Source organism: Musa acuminata, chromosome BXJ3-5 (genome assembly GCF_036884655.1).
Source record: "Musa acuminata AAA Group cultivar baxijiao chromosome BXJ3-5, Cavendish_Baxijiao_AAA, whole genome shotgun sequence".
NCBI classification, from domain to species: Eukaryota; Viridiplantae; Streptophyta; class Magnoliopsida; order Zingiberales; family Musaceae; genus Musa; species Musa acuminata.
The window spans coordinates 29,818,757-29,842,424 of NC_088353.1; positions in this window are offsets into that span (position 1 = coordinate 29,818,757).

A 23,668-nucleotide genomic window follows, 5' to 3' on the forward strand; every position below is an offset into this window, starting at 1 on the left:
TGCTGTTTGGAGCTCTCGATCTGCCAATCTCACATCTTGCTTGACCTAGGCAGGTCAGAATGTGTTGCCTAGCCTAACTTGATGCTACCAACTATGAGAAGGTGCCGTGAGGAAAGGGTATAAAAATATCTTTTATTGTTTGACGAAGGGTCATGCTTAGCTGGGCAACATCGGTTGGTCGGGCTTGGTTGATTTGGATCAATGTAATTAGTTTATGTAATCATATTTAATTAAGATATATTATAGTTATAATTAAATTTTGATTATAATTATTGACTGAAAAAATTTTAATTATGATAGGATTCAAGATGACCTGAAGGGACTTACATGATACCAGATTTATTCTCAATCTCTCTTAAGTTCCTATTCCATCGCTTATAATGATCGAATGATAGAAAGAGAAGATAATGGAGTCTAATTCTTCTTATACATCGATATCATTGTAGCTTTCAGATCCGACAATCATATGTTTGCAGATCAAATAAAATTTTTTTTAAATAACATCAAAAGATACGTAGTCTTGATCTTAATCTATCGTTATTTGATTTCGATTCTAACATTAAATTTTTTTCGCATAACATAAGCATGATTACAGTTTTTATACTTATAATTAATATCAAAACCCGTTTTAAAATCAAATATCCTATATTATAAAAGCATTAGATATATTTTGTATTAAATCTATTTTGTGTTATGCCTTTTACTTGCGAAGGGTGATCCGATCTATTTAGTTTATCCTACTTGCCTTAATCACCTACTTGCGAGCGATGAAAGTTTCTTATCCAAATATGTGGAATCATGGATCAAAGCGTGATGCTCGATTATGATCAGAGGATTTTGGATTGCAACTTACTATCGATTATGATATTGCTAGTCATAGGTGCCCAGCAAGCCAATCACGTGAGTGATGGCACGTGTGACTTGATATAGAATCTTTTTGCTTATTATATTTTGGTGTATATCACTTTATAACTATTGCATAAATGCATATATATATTGTGATGTCCTTGGATTTGTGCAATGGGAATCGGATCGTGATGAGATCACGATAATGAGATCGATTCACCTTTAAACACATATCCTAAATAATCCCGGTCATAGGTTACTCGAGAGGGACATCGTGATAACCGGATAGACTGGTGTGCTATATACCCGTCCATATGATGGATGCAGCTGGTCTCATAGCTGCTCATGTAGGGACACTAGGGATACAGTACAGGTGCTCATTGGAGAATGAGTTCACTGATTGATCCGCTTACGGAATGTTGGATGGTTGATGATGCCTTATTGTCAGACAGCGATTCCGTAGTCCTAGTGGTGTATCTGGTCCTTAGACTTGAGACACCAAGGATGTCCTGTATGAGTGCTCCACTCTTTGATACCAGACTTATAGGTTTGGCTGTCCCCAGATCTAGTACAGCTGGTCATTGGGAGTGGTAGTCGACCTTACGAGGGCTATTGAGTGTCAATAGAGGATCATCCACTCTCGGCGTCATGAGAGGAATATCCTATGTGTTCTTGCTCAGACAAATCCCTGGCCAGGGTCATTCGGGTTGAGAGAGAAAGAGTTCTCCGGGAGAATCCGATTAGAGCGAGACTCGAGTAGAAACCGTATGGGTCTGACAGCACCATGCTCGATATACGGTCTCTGGGATATTAGATGGATGAGGGACTATAGGTACACGGTAACTGAGGACGGACAGGTCCAATGGATTGGATTCCCCTGTATCGTCTGGGGACTACGGCGTAGTGGCCTAGTACGTCCGTAGTCGATGAGTCGAGTGAATTATTACAGAGATAATAATTCACTGAGTTAGAAGGAGTTCTGACAGGTATGACTCACGGGCAGCTCGATATTGGGCCTAGAGGGTCACACACATATGGTAGGCATTGCGATGAGTAGAGGTTCAGATATGAGATATCTGATGGAGCCCTTGTCTTATTGGATGCAGATCCAATACCCATTAGGGGAGGACCCATTAGGGTTTGACACGGGACCTCTATAAATAGGAGGGATTCATAGCCTCATAGGCTAGAGTCTTTGCTTGCCTTTCCTATTCTCCTCTCCCTCTCCACCTTAGAGTAGGCCTGGAGTTTTGAGGAGCGTCGTCGCAACCCTGCTGTGTGGATCACCGCTAGAGAGGAGGACGCTTGACCTCCTTCACCCTCTCCTAAGGATCTGCAAGGAAACAGGGATATACGATCTCCCTAGGTAACACAATCTCTATACGCAGTTTTATGTTTTGCGGATTTTTGCGCACCAATCTTCGCACGACGACGAACATTTTTTTGGGAATCGGGGATTTTTGTTTTCTTGTTCTTCCGCTGTGCATATGATGTCGCCCCCAATGATTTCCCAACAGATATTACCAAGGGTGATGACCCACTATGATCGACAGCAAACATCAAAGCAACATTGGTTTTGGTTGCTTGTGGGTTAAGGGATTGAAAGAGATGCCACAACCAGAAGGAATGGCCATGACGATAGAACTTAGCAAAGGCATTTGGTGGATAATGATCGCCGATAACAAGTAGCATTGATGTGAGTCGTAGTTAGGTTGATATTATTATCACTAGTCACATTGTCATGGACAAAGCTGTGAATGAGGTATTTGATATAATACTCATATATGTCTGTGTATTTTGGTTTTGTTCATGCTTTGCACAACATAAATATAAGTTGGCTTTCAGGCTTAGTAGCTCCATTTTAGTTGGCTTTCAGGCTTATAAATATAAGTTATGTGCAGTTATCATGTCGAGGCAAAACTACCTAGAAATATATAATCTAAGTAGTCATTTTAGGAGTTTTCTAGCTCCAGAAAGTAGTGCGGAGTTTCAGCCAATACAATATGTTTGGGAAATCTTGGGGACGACATCACATGCATAGCGGAAGAATATAAAAAAAAATCCTCAATTCCTAAAGATATGTTCATCGTCGTGTGAAGATTGGTGCACAAAAATTCATAAAATAAAAAATCACATGTGAGATAGATTGTGTTACTTAAGGAGATCGTATATTCCTGAATCCCTATAGATCTCTAGGAGATGGTGAAAGAGGTCAAGCGCCCTCCTCTCTAGCGATGATCCACACAGTAGGGCTGCGATGACGCTCCTCAAAACTCCAGGCCTGCTTTGAGATGGAGAGGTGGAGGAGAATAGGAGAGGAAGCAAAAAAGCTCTAGCCTATAAACTATTGAAACCCTCCTATTTATAGAGGTCCCCTATCAACTTAATCCTAATAGATCTTCTCCTTATTGGGTATTGGATCTCCAGCCAACTACCCAAGCCTCTTAGATTAGTGGATCTCTATCCAATAATTTCTCATGGGCTCTTATTGGATCTCATTTATAGGATCCAATAATTCAGAGGCTTATTGGATATCCAATAAGATAGGAGCTCCGATAGATATCTCATATTTGAACCTGTTAGAACTCTAGCTATGAGAGTCCTAATTGAGAGGGGCATTCATGTTAACCTACCTAGCCGACCCCTATTAAAGAGGTGAAGAGGCCGACTAGGGTTAGGAGGTTATTTCTTAGAGAAGCATTAGGAGTTGTAAAAGAATATGAGTCTTGAGTATGAGTCCTATTATGAGTTGTTCTTAGAGAAGCATTAGGAGTTGTAAAGGAATATGAGTCTTAAGTAGGAGTCCTATTAGGAGTTAGGATTTAGAAGCCCTATAAATAGCTATGTATTTATCTTCTTTTAATAAATAATAGATGAATCTTTTATGCAGCCTTTGAGTAGCAATTTGGAGGAAAGAACCCCTATATAGTTCAAAGGAGGTCGATCCCCTAAAGAGATCAACCTCAAGCTTAAAATCTGAAAGGGTTCTATCACTTAGTATTAGACCAGCGTTCTTGGTATCTCACTGCCCTTTCACAACCATCCATCAGCCCTCCATAGCCGCCCAAAGTAATTTCCACAATTGCTTAAAAGATCGTCGTCGAATTCCGCCATCATCTCCACAACTGCGAATCATCCTTTGATCTCCTTATGAATTGCAACAGGTTCTGGTTTCCTATCTTACTACTACTGCAATTTAGTTATCCTTATTCAAAAATATAAAAAAAATTATTCCTATATTCCTACGAATTTCTTTCATCATAAAAATTATCATCTTTGCGAACGAAGGATTGCTATAAAAAATTTCAGCCGTATATTGTTGCCTTAACCGATCTATTTGCAACCCTTTTTGAACAAAATTTCTTATACACTTCATAGATTATCTTGGCTTCCATCTAAGATTGATCTTTTAATGAATTTATCTCTAAAAACATTCTTGTATTGCTATAAATTTTCGTCGCAAGCCGTTGAAATTTTTCGATAAGAATTTTGCTATCGTAACTTTCACCAATTTTCTTGTTGTTATATTGCCAAAATATTCTTGATTAAATTAGTCATCTTTGCTATTATATAAACCAAGATTTTGCTATCAAATTATCTCCTCAAATCTCTTGATTTTTGTTAGAAATTTTGTTGAGAAATCGTTATTTTTTTGACGACAATTCTGCTCTTACAAGACAACACATATCTACAGCAACTTCCACTAATTTCTATCAAACCTTTGCTGCCATCTACCACAGAACTAAAACTTTTATCCCTAACCTTCATCCACTACCATCACAGCTCTAAAACTCTACCAAACCACACCCTCAAATTGTATCCAAAACAGCCATAAAATAAGCCTAAACCGCAGTCTACATCCACCAATCCACCAACCCTTGTAATTGTTGGGAAGAAAGGCATGCATGCATGAGCTGTTGCATGCAACATGCCGCTCGTAGATCGCCTCTGCTTCGTCTTCCCTGCTCACGCTGACTCCGATGCCGAATTCCACCCCATCGAACCATCTGCTGCTGAGAAGCCGCCGAGGGGTAGGACCGGGCGCGGGTGCGACATCTCCGCCTGTGGCCGGGGCGTCCTCCGCTGGCTCTGGGACCGGAGATGGTGCCGGTGCGTCCTCGACGATGCCGACCCTCGCGACTCGTCCCACTTCGTCGACATCGCCGACGCGCACCTGACGCCTGCTAAGAGTAAGGTCGGCGGCAGCAGTCCCCGTATATTTAGCTACTCCGAGCTCTACATCGGGACCCATGGCTTCAGCGACAAGGAGGTCCTCGGTAGCGGTGGGTTCGGGCGGGTTTACCGCGCGGTTCTCCCCGGCGACGGCACCATCGTGGCCGTTAAGTGCGTATCCGGCCGCGACAACCGGTTCACATATCTCTCAGGAGGATGGGATACTCTATTAGACATATGTAAAGTTGAAACTTGTGTATTAGGTACCTGAACAGACTCGGACTGTAGAGTGGTGCTTGAGCTTGGTTCTCCAACCTCGCTCAACTCTATCATTCTCCCCCTATCTCCGCCAAGAATGTATTCCTTCTCAAGAAACACTGCTCTCTTAGCTACAAAGACCTTTTGGTCCTCGAGATGATAGAAATAATACCCGCAAGTTTCCTTGGGGTATCCCACAAATTTGCATCACTCTGTCCTTGATTCTAACTTATCGGGGTTGTGTCTTTTAACATGGGTAGGGCAGCCCCAAATCTTAACAACCTTAATATCAAGCTTCTTCCCTTTCCATATCTCATATGGTGTAGACACTACCGACTTAGTTGGAACTCTGTTCAGAAGGTAAGCTGCGGTTTCTAGGGCATATCCCCAGAATGAGATGGGTAATTCAGCGAAACTCATCATGGATCGTATCATGTCTAATAGCATACGATTCCTCCTTCCAAAGACACCATTGAGCTGAGATGTATAAGGAGGTGTCCATTGGGATAATATCTCATGGTCCTTGAGGAACTGAGTAAACTCTGTACTTAAGTACTCACCTTCTCGATCTTATCGAAGAGTTTTGATACTCTTTCCAGTCTGGTTCTCCACCTCATTATTATACTCTCTGAATTTCTCAAAAGCCTCGGACTTGTACTTCATTAAGTACACATATTCATACATTGAGAAATCATCAGTAAAGGTAATGAAGTAGGAGTAACCACCAATGGCATGAGTTAACATGGGTCCACATACATCACTATGTATGAGTTCCAACAGCTTAGTGGCTCTCTCTCTAATTCCACTAAATGGAGAGTTGGTCAGTTTTCCACGAAGGCAAGGCTCGCAAGTTGCATATGACACAATCGAATGGATCTAGATATCCATCATTTAGCAACTTTTGAATCATTCCCTCATGGATATGACCTAGCTTACAATGTCATAGGTATGCACTATTCACCTCATCTCGTTTCCTCTTAGACACTTACATTCATGATATGTGGAGTATTAGTGTCTAGCATAAACAAACATTTATGCAATATTCCTCTCGCCAATCTCCCCTCGGCTTTGCTATAATTTATAATAAATTGTAAATGTGATAAGCAATACTGGTATTGATCAATGCACTATCATAAAAATCTGACAATTGGAGATTGATCATGAATGTACTTGAAGCTTCTCCAAGCTTCTATTTTACTCTCTCTACAAGGTACTCTTTGCAATTCCTCTTCCAGTGCCCATCTTTACCATAGTGGAAGCACTGGCCTTTGTCCTTTGCTGGGTCTTTCTTAGCAACCTTTGCTTTACCTAGTCTGCCCTTGCCCTTTCCTTTCTTAAGGAACCTTTCTGCTTTCCTTTTCTTTCTGGTCTTCTGCTTTCCTTTTTTTTCTGGTCTCACTAGTGTAGAGAACTGACTTCTCTTTCTTAATAGTACTCTCTGCCTCCCTCAACATATTGAGGAGCTCTAGGAGAGTCACCTCAAGCTTGTTTATATTAAAATTCATTATGAACTGTGAAAAGGAATCTGGTAGGGACTGAAGAACAATGTCCATACACAAGTTATCCTCTAGGACCATTCCTAGACCTGTGAGTATCTCTATCCACTCAATCGTCTTTAGGACATAGTTCTGAACCGGTGTCCCCTCAGTCATCCTAGCGTAGAAGAGGCTCTTGGATATCTCATATCGCTGAGTCCTTCCCTGTTCCTCAAACAATTTGCGGACATGTAGGAGAATGGATCTGGCATCCATCTTTTCATGTTATCTCTATAACTCAGGAGTCATAGAGCCCAACATATAGCATTGAGCAAGAGTAGAGTCATCAATGTACTTCACGTAGCGAACGATCTCATCCTCGCTTGCCCCTTCTTCGGGCGTAGGCATCACTGTATCAAGGACGTACACAATTTTCTCCGCCATGAGAACAATTCTCAAGTTACGGAGCCAATCCGTATAATTTGGACCAGTGAGGCGGTTGACATCAAGTATACAACGTAAGGGATTTGAAAGCGACATTTTCTGAAAATAAAGATGTAGCAGAAATAAATAACATGCAGATTTTACAAGAAATAAACTATCAAGATATGGACTTCTATCTTAATATGCTCCCACTATTTTACTAACGAGTCACGTAACACCCTCAGCACATGAAACGGAAGTCTCCGGCAGACTTCTAATGGGGATCAGGATCCAATCAGCGTCTTAGTGTAACCTTGAGGGACTCGACCAATTACACTAAGCCTAAAAGGTAGGCAACTCTTGCCGATCATAACTCCTTATGATTCCCGTCCTGTTCGGCCTCCGAATCACCATGGCCTCAAGGGACTCGACCAACCATGATGCTCGATTAAGTCAACACCTTCGTTACAAGATGAGTCTGATTTGATGATATACCCTCGAGGGACTCGACCAAGTATACTATGTCCTTAGGTCACCGGTGATATCTCTATGTCGTAAGCAAGATAGCGAATCGCGATATAGGTGAGTCTCGAGGGAGTCGACTAACTTAACATACACCTGGAATCGGTTCCTACTTATAACGATGGAAGGCCACGTGGGTCAATCTAATTACCTCACGTTTACCGACTTAATATTATCGAGAGAGATGTTTCTATGATTTTGTCTCCTAATATGACATGTCACACATATACATATTTAATATATATCTACATCACATGCAAATATATATACATATCTAGTATGTGTATAAGCAATCACACCAGATGATCATGGACCACAACCTAATGTGATTAGGCCCGAGCTAGTAGGCCTAATCACTCACATCAAGATCTATGTGTGCAACGGTGCATCTCCATGCCCTATGATCGTCCATCTCGTCCTCGTCGGTTTCGTCGATATCTCGATGCATCTTCATGCATCGCAATCGTCCGTCTCGTGGGTCCTACTATCTCATCCACGCTCTCGTTGCGCCTCCTTATGTGATTACAACTTAACCATAGGCACACAGGCCCGACAATAAACGAAAAATATAATGGAGGCTCGTAGACTCCAATAATAATAATCACAAGTACACACAACACACGGTCCATTTTCATCCGTCCACACATCATACATCACATGTATAAATAATCATCATCATGTAGGACTACTAGATGATGATAAAAAATAATAATCAACTAAACCTTTTAATTAATTAGTATTTTATGAAATCAAGGACATATAGGAAATTTTTGAATTCGTATGGGTATTTTCGTAATTTAGACAAAAGATAGAAATTGGAATTTCTCAAATTCAAAGGGAGCAAAACTGTCTTTTTAGTCAAGAATGCCCTAATGCCCTACTCCCCTGCTGTCGCCGCCGTCGCCACCCTACTGGCGGCGGCCTGTGCGGCGGGGCGAGGGCGCTGCCCTCGCCTGCAGGCGGCATGCCCGCTGGCGGCGCTGCCGCTGCAGGTGGGCGCCCTCGCGGGCGCCGCCGCCTCCGCGGGCGGTTCTGCCCGCGAGGCAACGACCGTAGGCGGCGCTGTCCCCCCGGGCGGCCGCCCCTGCGGGGGGGTTTCGCCCGCGGGAGCAGTGGCGGCAGGCGCCGTTGCCCTGCGGCGCCTCACCCCGCGGTGCCTCACCCAACGGGAGAATCGACCACAGGCGCCTCTGCCCGCGGGTTGCCAGCCCCACCTTCCGTAAGCCTACTGCAAGCAGGCTGCCGGCCGGCTGCTGCAGACGCAACCCCTGTGCTGATTGCTTGCGGCTGCGTTGCACGCATGCAGATCGAGGGCTGCCCTTTCTCGCTATTGCGTCAACGATTTTGACAAAAGTTTCTTCAAAACACAACACATGCACATGCAGTTCAAGAAAACAAAATCCCCGATTCCCAAAGAGATGTTTATCGTTGTGCGAAGATTGGTATGCAAAATCCGTGAAACTTAAAACTACGTATAGAGTAGATTGTATTATCTAGGGAGATCGTATATCCTTGTTTCCTTGCAGATCTTTAGGAGAGGGTGAAGGAGGTCAAGCGGGTGAAGGAGGTCAAGCGTCGTCCTCTCTAGCGGTGATCCACACAGTAGGGCACGACGCTCCTCAAAACTCCAGGCTTGCTCTGAGGTGGAGAGGGGGAGGAGAATAGGAGTGGAGAGGGGGAGGAGAATATGAGAGGCAAGCAAAAGCTCTAGCCTATGAGGCTCTGAATCCCTCCTATTTATAGAGGTCCCTTTTCAAACCCTAATGAATCCTTGCCTAGTGGGTATTGGATTTGCATCCAATAACCCAAGTCTTTTAGATTAGTGGATCTCTATCCAATAATCTCTCATGGGCTCTTATTGGATCTCATCCATGGGATCATATAATTCAGGGGCTTATTGGATATCCAATAAGACAAGGGCTCCGTCGAATATCTCATATCCGAACCTTTACTCATCGCAATGCCTACCATATATGTGTGACCCTCTAGGCCCAATACCGAGTTGGCCGTGAGTCATACCTGTTAGAACTCCTTCTAACTCGGTGAATTATTATCTTTGTAATAATTCACTTGACTCATCGATTACAAATGTACTAGGCCACTACGCCGTAGTCCCCAGACGATACAGGGGAATCCAATCCATTGGACCTATCTGTCCTCAGTTATCGTGTACCTATAGTCCCCCATCCATCCAATATCTCAAAGACCGTATATCGAGCATGGTGCTGTCAAACCCATACGGTTTCTACTCGAGTCTCGCTCTAATCGGATTCTCCCGGAGAACTCTTTCTCTCTTAACCCGAATGACCCTGGCCAGCGATTTGTCTGAGTAAGAACACATGGGATATTCCTCTCATGACACCGAAAGTAGATGATCCTCTATCGACACTCAATAGCCCTCGTAAGGTCGACTACCACTCCCAATGACCAGCTATACTAGATCTGGGATAGTCAAACCTATAAGTCTGGTATCAAAGAGTGGAGCACTCATACAGGACATCCTTAGTGTCTCAAGTCTAAGGACCAGATATACCACTAGGACTACGGAATCGCTGTCTGACAATAAGGCATCATCAACCATCCAGCATTCTGTAAGCGGATCAATCAGTGAACTCATTCTCCAATGAGCACTTGTACTGTATCCCTAGTGTCCCTACACGAGCAGCTATGAGACCAGCTACATCCATCATATGGACGAGTATACAGCACACCGGTCTGTCCGATTATCACGATGTCCCTCTTGAGTAACCTATGACCGAGATTATTTAGGATCTATGTTTAAAGGTGAATTGATCTAATTATCGTGATATCATCACGATCCGATTCCCATTGCACAAATCCAAGGGCATCACAATATATATATGCATATATGCAATAGTTATAAAGTGATATATGTCAAGACATAATAAGCAAAAAAATTCTATATCAAGTCACACGTGCCATCACTCATGTGATTGGCTTGTTGGGCACCTATGACTGGCATCTTCTAAACCCATGAAAATGAGAAAAGGGGTGTAAGAAGGAGATTGATCTTCACCTATTAAAGGAAGATCGTTAGTGGATGCCGGTAGCCTCGATGGAAGAGGAATCGACGGAGTGGATATAGGTCACGATGATCGAACCACTATAAATCGGTTTGCATTCTTGTTCTGCTTTTAATTCTCGCATTGCAAACTGATTTACTTCACTTGCTTATTACATTCCTGTAAACGTTTTAAAGTTAAACACTTTCCAAGATTGGGTTTCAACGTAAACAGATTTTATCGTACGAAAGTTTTTGAAGACGTAATTTTTACCACTGCACTAATTCACCCCCCCCCCCCCCTCTTAGTGCCGACCCTGTTCCTAACAAAAAGTATTGTAAAAGTGAGAAGAGTTCTCCTTCTCCTTCTCTTAGCCTTGTAACCATCCAAGGAAGAGGAGTGAAACTTGTAAGTGTTGTCTCTTAAACCTGATAAATGGAGAAAGTGCTGTAAAAGGTGGTTGGTCTTCGCCTATTGAAGGAAGGTCTTTAGTGGACGCTGGTGACCTCGACGGAAGAGGAATCTGAAGTGGACGTAGGTCTCGTTGATCGAACCACTCTAAATTCTGGTTTGCTTTTCATTTTGTGTAATTTACTTTATTGCAAATCTCCTTGAGCTTCTCCTTACATTCTTATGAAAGTTTTAAGTTCAGCATCTTTTCGAAATGATTTGAACCGAGACGAACTTTCTACGAAATCAAAGAATTTTTCACTGCACTAATTCACCCCCCTCTTAGTGCCGCTCTTGATCCTAACAATAAGCTAGCAAATTTTTTATCACTTTATAACATCCCTAATCACCAAATCAGCATTAATTTTAAAGATGTGTAAGATTGTAAAGTTTACACTTTTGCTTCTTAAGATAGACAAGCTAGCAATTTTTAGTGATGCTCAAGATAGCAAATTCTTTCTTCTCTTTTGAGAAGTGCAAACTAGTAATTTTTTGTGATGTTCAAGATAGCAAATTCTTTCTTCGATTTTGAGAAGTGCAAGCTAGCAATTTTGCTTCTACTTGGGATGTGCAAGCTAGTAATTCTTGCTTCTCTTTTGAGTTGGGCAAGCTAGCAAGTTTTAGATATGTAAGCTAGTAAGATAGCAAGTTTTACATCAAGCAAGCTAACAAATTTTGCACCATGCAAGCTAGTAAATTTTACATCATTTTAGAACATGCAAGCTAGTTCTTTTTCCCCCTTTGTCATTGTCAAAAGGAAGGGAAGAAAATAATTTTATAATTTTTTTTTCTGTTTATAATAATTTTTAAATCATGACAAAGGTAAAGTATCAATCTTATTTCAGTATATTTATGCATCATTATAGTTTCAAATTAAAATATATATAATTTTAAAATCTTACATTTCATCCTTACTTCATGCATGATACCAAAAATAAATCATCACATATCATACATGATACGCAAGCATTCATGATGCATCATTTTAGCAACAAATCATAATATTGCATGCATCATTCCAAATCATAAATAATTCAAATCATGATGGTATCAAAATGTCAAATTATATTACATCCTACCATGCATGATCATAACTTCTCATTTTTATGCATTAACATAAATTCATGAGTATTTCATGCATAATTTCATATCATCACATGAAGAATATCAAGAGAATTTTGGTGTTGAGATATACTTCATGAATACAAAGAAAGACATGATTCATATAGAAAATTTTCTCTTAAACAAAATGCAAGAATTATATGAAAATAAAGAGTAAAAAATCTTCATTCATAAAAGAAAATCTCAAATTAAGAAATCAAGAGAAGGTTCATGATTCGATTGGAAAAATCTTATTTAGATTCAAATCATCAAAATCATAAGAGATTCAAAATGACATTAATTGATTTATCAATCTCTTGATGTGCTAGCGATTTTCTTTCTCCTTTTTATCATTGTAAACAAGAACGAAGAAGGGAAGAAATGCATAACAAAACTCAAGTCATAAATTCTCAAGATGTCAAGTAGCATATCATGGTTTGTTAGGATAAGTCTCCCTTTTTTTTTTTGTGAATAGAAAAAAGAAACAAGGAGAAAATGACCTTAATTTATCAAAAGATTTTAAGTATCAAAGATCTAGGACCCCTGAACTACTTTCTGGGTATAGAGGCTATATTTATATCTTCTTGTCTCTTTCTATTACTAAGAAAGTACATTCAAGATTTATTATCCAAAACAAACATGTAGGACGCAAATGTGGTTACAACTCTTCTCTTTGTTTGTGGCTCTCTCAAATTATCTAATGAAAGTCCTACTACAGAACCCACTCAATACCGACAAGTCATTGGTTCCCTACAGTACTTAGCTCTCATCCGTCCTGACATCTCATTTGCAGTCGACAAATTATCATAGTTTATGCAGAGGTCGTCTACTATGCACTTGTCTACGGTCAAACGAATCCTGCGATATCTTAAGGGGACCCTCAATCTTGGTCTCTTTCTTTGTAAACACTCTTCACTTCAGTTTCATGCCTTTACCGATGTTGATTGGATAGACAACTTTGATGATAGAACATCCACATCGAAGTATATTATCTTCCTTGGTGCTAATCCAATCAGTTGAAGTTCTAAGAAACAAAAGACAATCGAACGGTCTACAATTGAAACTGAATACTGTACCATCTCCACTGCCACTACCACTGCAGAACTCAATTTGGTTATAAATCTGCTCAAGGAACTCAACATCAACTCCACTCCTATAATATATTGTAATAATGTCGGAGCTACCTATTTGTGCGCTAATCTGGTGTTCCACTCCCGCATGAAACATATTGCTATCAACTTCCACTTTATGCGAGATCAAGTTGTCCGCCGTCAACTACGAGTTTCTTATGTCCATTCGGCTGATAAATTAGCCGACTCACTCATGAAGCCTCTCGCTCATCAACATTTTGTATTATATCGATCTAAGATTTATGTCCTTGATAGGAGTACCATCTTGCGGGGACATGATAGTAGATAAGATTTTCCTAACTATATGAAGAAATCTCTCTACTCTATTGAGAGAAATCCTTTCCTAGGAGAGGGACATGTTAATGCAAATCATCTTCTTCAGTAATTTTTATCTTCTATCTTACTTTAACAATGTCATCATTTTATCTTTTCAGTCTAATGTAACTCGAGACATTATTGTTTGACATTTTAAATAAGTGCATAATTTCAGAGAGTGGAATTGAATTATATTCTTTTTGTTTACATATTAATGGAATTGCAGCTCTATTCTTTCTGTTTACATATTAATCTATTCACAGAGGATTAGATTCTGAACGAGCGAAGTCTTTTGCGTATGGAACAGCAAAATACATCTGAAGCCGTTGCATATTAATTATTTATATTATAGGCATTTGGAATACACATGATCTTTGAACTTGATGTCTGATTTTTCTTATAAGAATCCAAAGATGGTCAACTACAGAACAGTGGATCTTGCAAGCTCATATCAACTGCTAAGTGTTGCTAGAAAGAAAGAAGAGCTGCATCCATGGATCCCTATTGAGTCTCTAGACGTGAGTCAATCAAAACATGGAGGAAACTAAGGGAACAATGTTAGGATTCTGAGTTACCGCAGTGTTAATTGACAGTGCCCAAAACATTTTTACTCAAATTTTACCATTTATTTAAATTTTGGGAAGTCAAACTTTACTAGCTTTTACTTCTTATTTTTTTTAATAATAAGATCAGAATGACACCACACTATTACGATGGTCTAAGATACCACACTATTACGATAGTCCAAGAGGACCGGAAGAGCTTTGGATCGCTATCTTAAAACAACATGTGCCTAAACATCAATGGAAGAACAATCCAATATGTATTTTTATTTTTTTATTATATTATATTAGGATTTGAACATATGACATATTGTATTAAGTTTTTGTTTTGAGCTTGTATGTGAATCAACAAAGGGGATGATATAATATAAGATCTTAGAGTAGATATATATATATCTTCATTATATGAATCCTACTTATCTCTCTTCTAGAAGGAGATATGTGACATTTATTATTTTCATTCTATGAATTACTATTTGTATCTCTTATAAATGGGGGTATGTAATACTCATCGAAGAGGTATTCATCTTTATAAAAATATTATTAAATCCTAACTTAGTCACTAATGAATAAAATTTAAGAGATTGTAGGGTTATATGTCTAAATAAGGGAAGAATCCTTAAGGTTGAGAGATCATTTTTCTTCCTCCCTCCTGCCGCCCCCTCCTCTTCTCTTTCATATTCCCTTCATGCCACACACCACCACTAGTGAAGTAGCAACAATAGCCACCATCACAATCGCACACCACCACATGATGCACCCTGCCATTAGTGAAGCAATAGCAACAACCATCATCCCCATTGTTATGGTCCCGTCCAATCAAGAGCTCTAAAACCTTTGAGTATTATTAAAGACACTAATATGTCTCCTACCCTTGAATCATGAATAATGTATAAACTTGAAAAATAGGATTGATTCATCTCATTCAGTTGTATCTTGTTAAGAATTAACTCTCAGCATATTCCATTTGATTTATTAAGTCATTGCTTGAAGTAATAAAAAATAATAATCAAGTCATAGTTATTATTATTATTCACATATCATTACATTTTTTTTTTACTTATTCACACATCATTACATATTATTATTATTATTATTATTATTATTATTATTAAAAAACTGAAGATTTTAATTGAAAAACAGAAAGTTTACAATATGACCTATGTTGGTGATGGTACAAAGTGGATAGTGTTTCCGAAGGAGAGTGTTCCTTTAAAAAAAGAAAAAAGGAAAACACAAAAAGTAATTGAGCCTTCATGTCTAGTCTTAGTAGTTGCCCAATATACAACACTATTACACCTCCGATAATGTAAAAAAAAAGATTGAAACTTTGAAGCGTAATAAAAGATGTCAGCAATTAAGTTTCTGATCTCCCACGGTAGAGAGTATGTTTGCCCTCAATGCAGTCTTGAATAATCTTTGATTTAGTCTCAAAGTATCCAAGAAGTAAATCCTGCTCTCCAACCATAGAGAAAAAAGCCCATCCTTAGCAGCCATTGCTTCACGTTGAAAAGCTGATGGATGCACGAGATAAATCCTCCTCCTCTTTTATCTTGTGCGACGAATTCAAGAAAGCTTATTTTACTCTCTCTTTTTTTATTATTATTTTAATGCATAACGGTTTGAATTTGATGGAACAAATCAAAGTATAAATTACTGCTGCACACTATCATGCTGATGTTGTGGTGGCCTAAAATAATTGTTCGAGTGTGTGGCCTGAAAACATGCTTCCCTTGTAAATCTGAAACAAAAATAATAATCAATAGATTGGCAACAAAATCCTTCGATTGTAGATTACCCAAGGATTCTGAAACATCAGAATGAGATGATAGAATGCCAGATGATAAACTAAAAAAGGAACTAAAGATGGAAGAGAAGAGAACATTCTTTAGAAAAACCGGCCACCTTGTATATTTGGATAACAAAAGCACGAATTATGCAGCCAGGAGACTGGAATCATTAATTAGCATGCTTTCCCAGAGGTAACATGAACACTTACTTTTACGAAGGCTGCTTCCCCTCGTGAAGTCTTAGTGTTGTTTGTTAAGCAGAGATGCATGAGAAGGATTGAAGACACTGTTCTTTTCTTTTTGTTTCTTCTTTTTCCTCCTCCTGAAGACGAAGCATTAAGCATCGTGATCATAATAAGGTCCAGAAGAATGTGGTCCACCAAGTTTGGTAGCACCGTATGGTAAGGACTGCATGTAGCTTTCCGGATGTTCATGACCCTCCAAGGAAGTGAATTAGTACTTATGCAAGCTTTAGTAAATCTTAAAATTTTGAACAATAAAGAAAACAAGTATATGAAAATTAATTTAAATAAATAAATAATATAATTTAAATATAAGATAAAGAGACATCAATTTATAATAGTTTGATTTTCTTGTCCATTCTCAAATTTTCTTTTATCCAATCCATTAGTTTTCAATATCGATCCTTGGATAAAGATTAATAATTATTTATAACCTTCTTGCTTCCGATGCCGGTGCTTAGGATTGAAACTTACACTTTGAAATCCAAAAATAGAAGAAACTCAAGTAAAGCTTTAAAAAAATTACAATACTAAACAAACTTAAAAATGAATATTCCACGGATGATGGTGGGAGGACGTGTATATACATAAATCAAATAAGGGAAAAGTGGTATTATGTCCCTTACGTTAGCCTAGTAAGAGTTTGATTTTGACCTTTATTTTTTTTTTAGCAATCTAGTAATCCAACTAATTGTAATCCATTATGTCTTCGTCCTAGGTTTGAAAATATCATGTCAAGTATTCCCACAAGTTAATTTTTCACATATTGTTATATCCTCATATATATCATCTTATTCTCCTCCAACATAACATTCGAACATTTGGCACGATATTTAATCTTTTGATATAATATTCGATCCTTCATCGTAATATTTGATTCTTTAACATAATTTTCAATCTTTTCAATCTTTGTCGCTTTGGTTATTAAAGAATTAATTTTTCAATTTAGACATCGAAGATCATTCTCATTGGACACTGTTTATCGGTAATACTGTCTATCACTGTTCTCGTTCATGCTTCCATGCTTCTGCAATATATGGTTCCACTCAAATGAAGCAGAAGCTTTCTATTTGGATAATGATCCATAATATAATTATGGCCGTAGTTGCATGGAATATCTATACCCCCTTTTCATGCATCCTACTACAAGAAGAAGAAACATGAATTTGAAGATAAGAAATATATTTGTGACTGAAGTAAAAACGAATTATTAAGAGAATATGAACACTTTAAGCATGTCTTCTCACTACCGAATGAGTTTAACTTAATTTCTTTGTGCGATATGAATTGGTGTGGTCCAAATATGTTGAAAACTTATATAGATTCACTCCCAAATTAGTTAAGTTCGAGTTGGACCTATTCAGGAAATTATAGGCGATTTGTCAACCATACGGTAAGTAATGGTAAAAACAACCTTAATTTAAATTTAGGACTATATTGATTTAATGTTAAGAAGTACCCGTACATTTTTTTCCAACAAGGAAAATCGAATTTGGGACCAAATGACTCGAAGGAGAGGAATGTAGTCACTCTATTTTTTGTTTCTAGACTAAAATGCTCTAAACTATTTCCTAATCTACATGTCATTATAAGGAATTTCATCACAACCATTAATTTCAATTTCATACCTTCAACAACCAAATAAGAACTAACCTAATTATTTTTAATTATCAAAAATAAAAAATTAAACTATTACCTTGTTTGAAGCTTTTCTCGTCTCCTTTAAAAAGGGGATGAACTTCGGACAAGCGATTTTACTTCGGTGAGCAATTTGTGGAGGTCATATTCTCTAATTCTCTAGGTACGTTGCTATCCTTTTTATTTAATTTAAATTCTAAAATTTTCTATCTATGTTTCGATTATTTAATTTCCCTAAATTTATAGTATTAATCAATTTAAGATTTCGATTATAAAAAAATGGGGGATGATGCATGCTTTAGATTTAATTAGTTGTTTTGAATTTTGTATCATGGTATGTAAATTATTAAATCCATTTAATGACGTTAATGATGTTCACGCCTTGGCATATTAATTTAGATTATCGATTAATTTTAATTTATGACATTAAATTTTTAATGATATTCATATCTTCCTATACGATAATAACAAAATCACAAGTCTTGACTATATTCATGTCTTCTTATATTTAAATTAAATTATTATCAATTTTAATTTTGTTCTTATTTTTTGTAAATTCTATATAAAGGTTTTCATATTTTCAAACTATGTTAACATATTTTATGTCTTCATCTTATAAATTCATATAAAAAATAAAAAAAATTAATTATGGCCACTCTTGGCTTCTGCCGGATCAACTTTCATTCTGTGGTTCGGGTGCCCGCCTAGATCGGACCCAGCTTGGGGTGAGACTGGTTGGTCAGGTAAACTAAGCATAACTCGAGTTAGGTTTACTCTCACATTCACTAAAGGTTGGTGCTTGTAGGCTAGCAACTCAATAGCCATACGACCAAGTGCATCTATCACGTGGCTCGAGGCATATGATTTCTTTACTCTGTATGATTTATTTTGTTGATGTTTATGTAAGATTTATTTATTGATTTTTAGGATTTTTTATTTCAATATCTTCTTTCCCTCATCCAACAAAGTGAAATCCAAACCAAAGATTTGAGGGAAAGAACTCAAAGCAAAGTATTTATCGTCAAGAGGTATAATATGAACAAAAACACCCATCGAGTGAGAGATTATCGGGATCGATAATTATTTTTGAATTTTTGGAGTCAAGTGTCATAGAAGAATAAGGATTTATAGTGTGAAAAGGACAAAGAAAAGGAACCTTATATGTATCTTTAGGTTTTGATAGGTGAGCAAGAAGTAAGGAAATACCTTGAGTGCTCTTAAGCTTCTCCCTATTGATTCTGGAGTGGGTGAAAGAAAAGATGTGTTACCATTTTTTTGAGAATTTATATGAGAATAAATACAAAGGGATTTGCTGTTGAGTCGGGGTTAACTCAAGAATGCTTGTAATTGATTTCACATATTAAAAAATTTTGTTTCCTCTATAAATATAAGTAATGAGTGTCAAACCATATAAATCTTATATTGGCCATTTGATATGTATTTTATTTATTGATATCTAAGAATTTTTTTTTACTTTGAAAGTCTTTTCTCTCTTCTAGATATCAAAGTATATAGATGGAAAATGGCTTGTATAAATCTATTAAAAATGATTTTATATTTAAGAAGATTGGTTTGAAAAATTTTATGGGGATGTAGAAGTGATTTGTTTTATGACACATATATATCATGCTCATTGGTTCGGTATTCTAAGGAGTATCCCTGATAAAATAAAATTCCCCCTATTCATTATCAAGATAAAAACTTATATTTCTTCTCTCAATTATCATTTTAACAATTCCTTCTCCTATTTGGCATTAGGCAGGAAATCTAATTTCCCCTCTACTTTTTGTGACAATCTCTTTCAATATCAAATGATTCAAAATCATTGTATTTGGAAGGACCTCTACAACCTGCTAATCATCTTGGTACCTCCATTTGGAATGACACTAGGTCAATAAGATTTTATACCTCAGTTTGGTTGGCAAGTGCCACAAAAAGCTGTTGTGCCCTTTATGATGTTGCTTGTAATGATACAAAAGTATATTGGTACACTAGCTATCCTTAAAAAATGATATGAAGAAGTTGCTTATAATTTTCATGTCATTTATCCTTATTGTGATTAGAAGGAAGGGTTCATCTATCTCGGAGCATACTATATATGTTATAAGATCACAATCGCTATTACCTATATTAAAAAATAATTAAGTGATATTTTGATTATTTTTTTATTAGATAGATATATTAAGTCAAGAGAGATGCTTTGATCACAGTGAATGTGTCAAATGCTTTTTTATCCTAGCATATGGTTCAAACGGAAGAGGACGTTTTGATCTTGTTAGGTGCATCAAATATTTTTTTTTATCATGGATGAATGTTTTTGAAGAATGTTAGATGCTAGATAGATATATTGCACGTAAAGGGGATGATTTGGAAGCATCACTATTTTTTTTTTTAATCTTTGATTGATGCATTGCATATGACATTGATGTTTTATTATTATTATTATTATTATTATTATTATTATTATTATTATTATTATTATTATTATTATTATTATTGGACAGGTGCATCATGCACAAAAGAGATGTTTTTGGATCACATTAAGTGATTCATATGATTTTTTTTTATAATCTTGATTAAACGTATTGTGTATGAAAGGGATTCTTTGGATAACATAGATGCTTTGGATTTTTTTTTTTTTTTTCTTTTGTGCTGGAGGATGCATCATATATAAAAGGAGATCCTTTGGATGTTGAGATTTTTTTTTTTTTGTCATTGATGGATATATTATGTGTAAAAAATGAGATACTTTGAATGATTTTTTAGGTGGATGGATATTTAATATGTAAGAGGAATATTTTGGGAACATAAAGTGTAATGACTTTATATATATTTATGTTACTAATTTCAACGGATGTTTGTCACAAACAATAAAGGGTCTTTACTCTCCCAAGTAGTGTATATTGGCCTCTTTATCTTTCCAGGGGCACAAATAACACTCCCCTTTTTAGAGAAAGTGGCTCGGGCTCCGGTGCGGCTAGCCATAGTTGGCTTAGTCAAACATGGGATTGACTAGTTAGCCTGCTCGATCTTTGGTCGAGTTCAGGCTTTTCTTCTCGGTCTTTGCTCCCTTTTCCACTGGTGGAAGTATGTTCTTTCCCGATGTTGACTTTTCGAGGAAACTTTAGGAGGTATACTTGCAGCAGATCTTGAAGATTTTCCTTGTCAGGAGATCCATCTATGATCAGACTCGAGATCTCCTGGTGAATCTGTCTGGATTTGACTTTCCTTTCTAAGTTCCATAATTAGGCCCTTATGCATTCAACTACTTCTTATCATTCAGCTTTCGGTCCATCGACTCTTCATCAAGGTTGAGTCTCATGGATCCATCAACAGACCTTGAGTTGGAGGTCGACGGTAATGATCTATTTTCTAATCTAAAGACACTTCTTTTCTTGGTTTGAAGGCTGGAAAGATGGATCTTTCTTGGTAGATTTCATGATGGTTGCCTTTTTTTTTGGCTTAAAGAAGTGTTCTTGATGATCTTTTCTCCAATTAATTATATGACATTTGATGTGATAATGCAAATATATTTAAATATGCATCATGATATAATTGTTTAGGCATTGCATCAGTATATATAAAGATAAGCATGCAGCAGCTATGAATCATTTGGTGTTAAGCATATATAATATATACCAAAACATTCAATTGTTACCCCCGTTAATCATTTTCATTGCGTGACATGGACTTTTGTACTTGATTAAGTGCCGAAATTGGTTTTAGTTGCTTGTTTCAAATTTGTTATCAGGATGACAAATTTTGAGTGCCGAAACTCTATTTATAATCTTCATTTGCAATAATTAAAGAAGATGCATGTCCTTAGGATCCTTAATATTAAATATTCTCAGATTTCTCTTTAAACCAAGTGTGAGAATAGATGTGTATTACAATTCCTTGGATGTATATAAAGTTCCCATTTATGTGATCTAGTAATATTTATCCTATTACAACTGAATGGATGAAATAATGTAGGACATGCATTACATTGAGATATAGGTCTAATAAATTATGCAAATAGGTTAGTATGTGTCAAATCAATTATTAGATATTGTTTAACATTTCTACTCAAAAGCAAGTATGAGACTCGAGAGGATCAAACATGATATTTAATGAAGTATAGATAGTTGGATTAGTATTGATCATCTGAAATGATTCTATTTTCTGAGTTATATTCATATGATTCTAATTTTACCTTCATCCATAATGTTGCCTATTTATATTTCTAATGGATCGTTGGAATAATGTTGAAGATTGATGAATTAAGCTTCTCAACAAGTCAAATGAATGTTGATTTAATTTAATTATATAGAGAAAAAAAGTGTATTGGATGAGTTAAACTCAATTTTTTTATACAACATGGATGTGTGGTCCAAATATATATATCTTTTAAAACTAAAGGATGTATTCACACACATTTATAGTGTTGGACTTATTAAATCGAAGGTAATTTGTCAATTGTGAGAAAGGTACGATTGGATTCTTAACTTTTTTTTATATTTAAGGTGAATTGAATTTGAGAAACAAATTTCCTTAAGGAGGGAGAAATCCAAATTCTTTTTCTTTTTTATTTTTTTTTTGCTAAAATGCTATTATATCTATTTCCTAGTTTATAAGCACTTTATAATGCAAGAAGAGCAACCGAGTGAAACAATCGAACCATAACAAATCTGTCTTTGCTCAACTTGAAACCTCTATCTACGACAAGAAGCACAAGCCCATTCTCTACAGAGTTTCTTCTTCTTCTTTTGAGACTTTTATTCAAATCATCAATCTTGCACAATATATCAATAGGATAAACCAATTTTATTTGACCAACTAATACCTATTTTCTATATTGAGCACTAATAAAAGGAATAACTTTATTTTAAAAAAATAATAATAACAAAAATGAAACTAAATACTTACCTTATTATAAACCCTTGTAAAAGCCTTTATAAACTTGATGAACTCCTCCATTTTCATTCATATTGGATAGACAAAACTCGATTGTAACAAGGGATTAGTGTAGGTCATTGACCCTCTTTTTAAAAAAAATTAAATAATCAAATATTTTATTGATATCTTAATTGTTCAATTTATCATATTATTCGATTTCAGATTTTTTTTTAATATAGAAAAGGGAGTGCGATGCATGTTTTAGATTCAATTAATTGTTTTGAATCTCGAACCATTTAATGATGGTCATAGTGTTCATGCCTCCACATGTTTGCTTAGATTGTTGATTAATATTAATTCAGTTGTTTGAATCATTATATTAAAATTTTTAATTAATGTTCAATGTTCTTATGATATTCATGTCTCCATGTATTTAACTTAGTTTTTGTAAATCTTATCTAAAGAATTTTGTGCTTTCAAACCTTGTTTAACACTGTTTATACCTACATATTATATATTGATTCTGGTCTAATATTCTAGCTTGAGATTTGATCCTTGGACATTGTCAAAGTACTTTCTGTACCACTTAGTTTCACAAATTCATTATCAAAATATAACATTCTATATCGCCTGTATATGTGGATAACTAATTGCTGAAGGATTTAAAAGGCTCCTCTATCTATTTGTCATAAATATAATAACATGCATATCCAAAGTAATAAGAAATTTTATCATGCACCATGAGTATTTTATCAAATTGCATCAAGCAGAAAGAACATCGAGTGAAAAATAACTTGACAACATTGATACTGCCATAAGCCATTATTATAAGTTAACATGT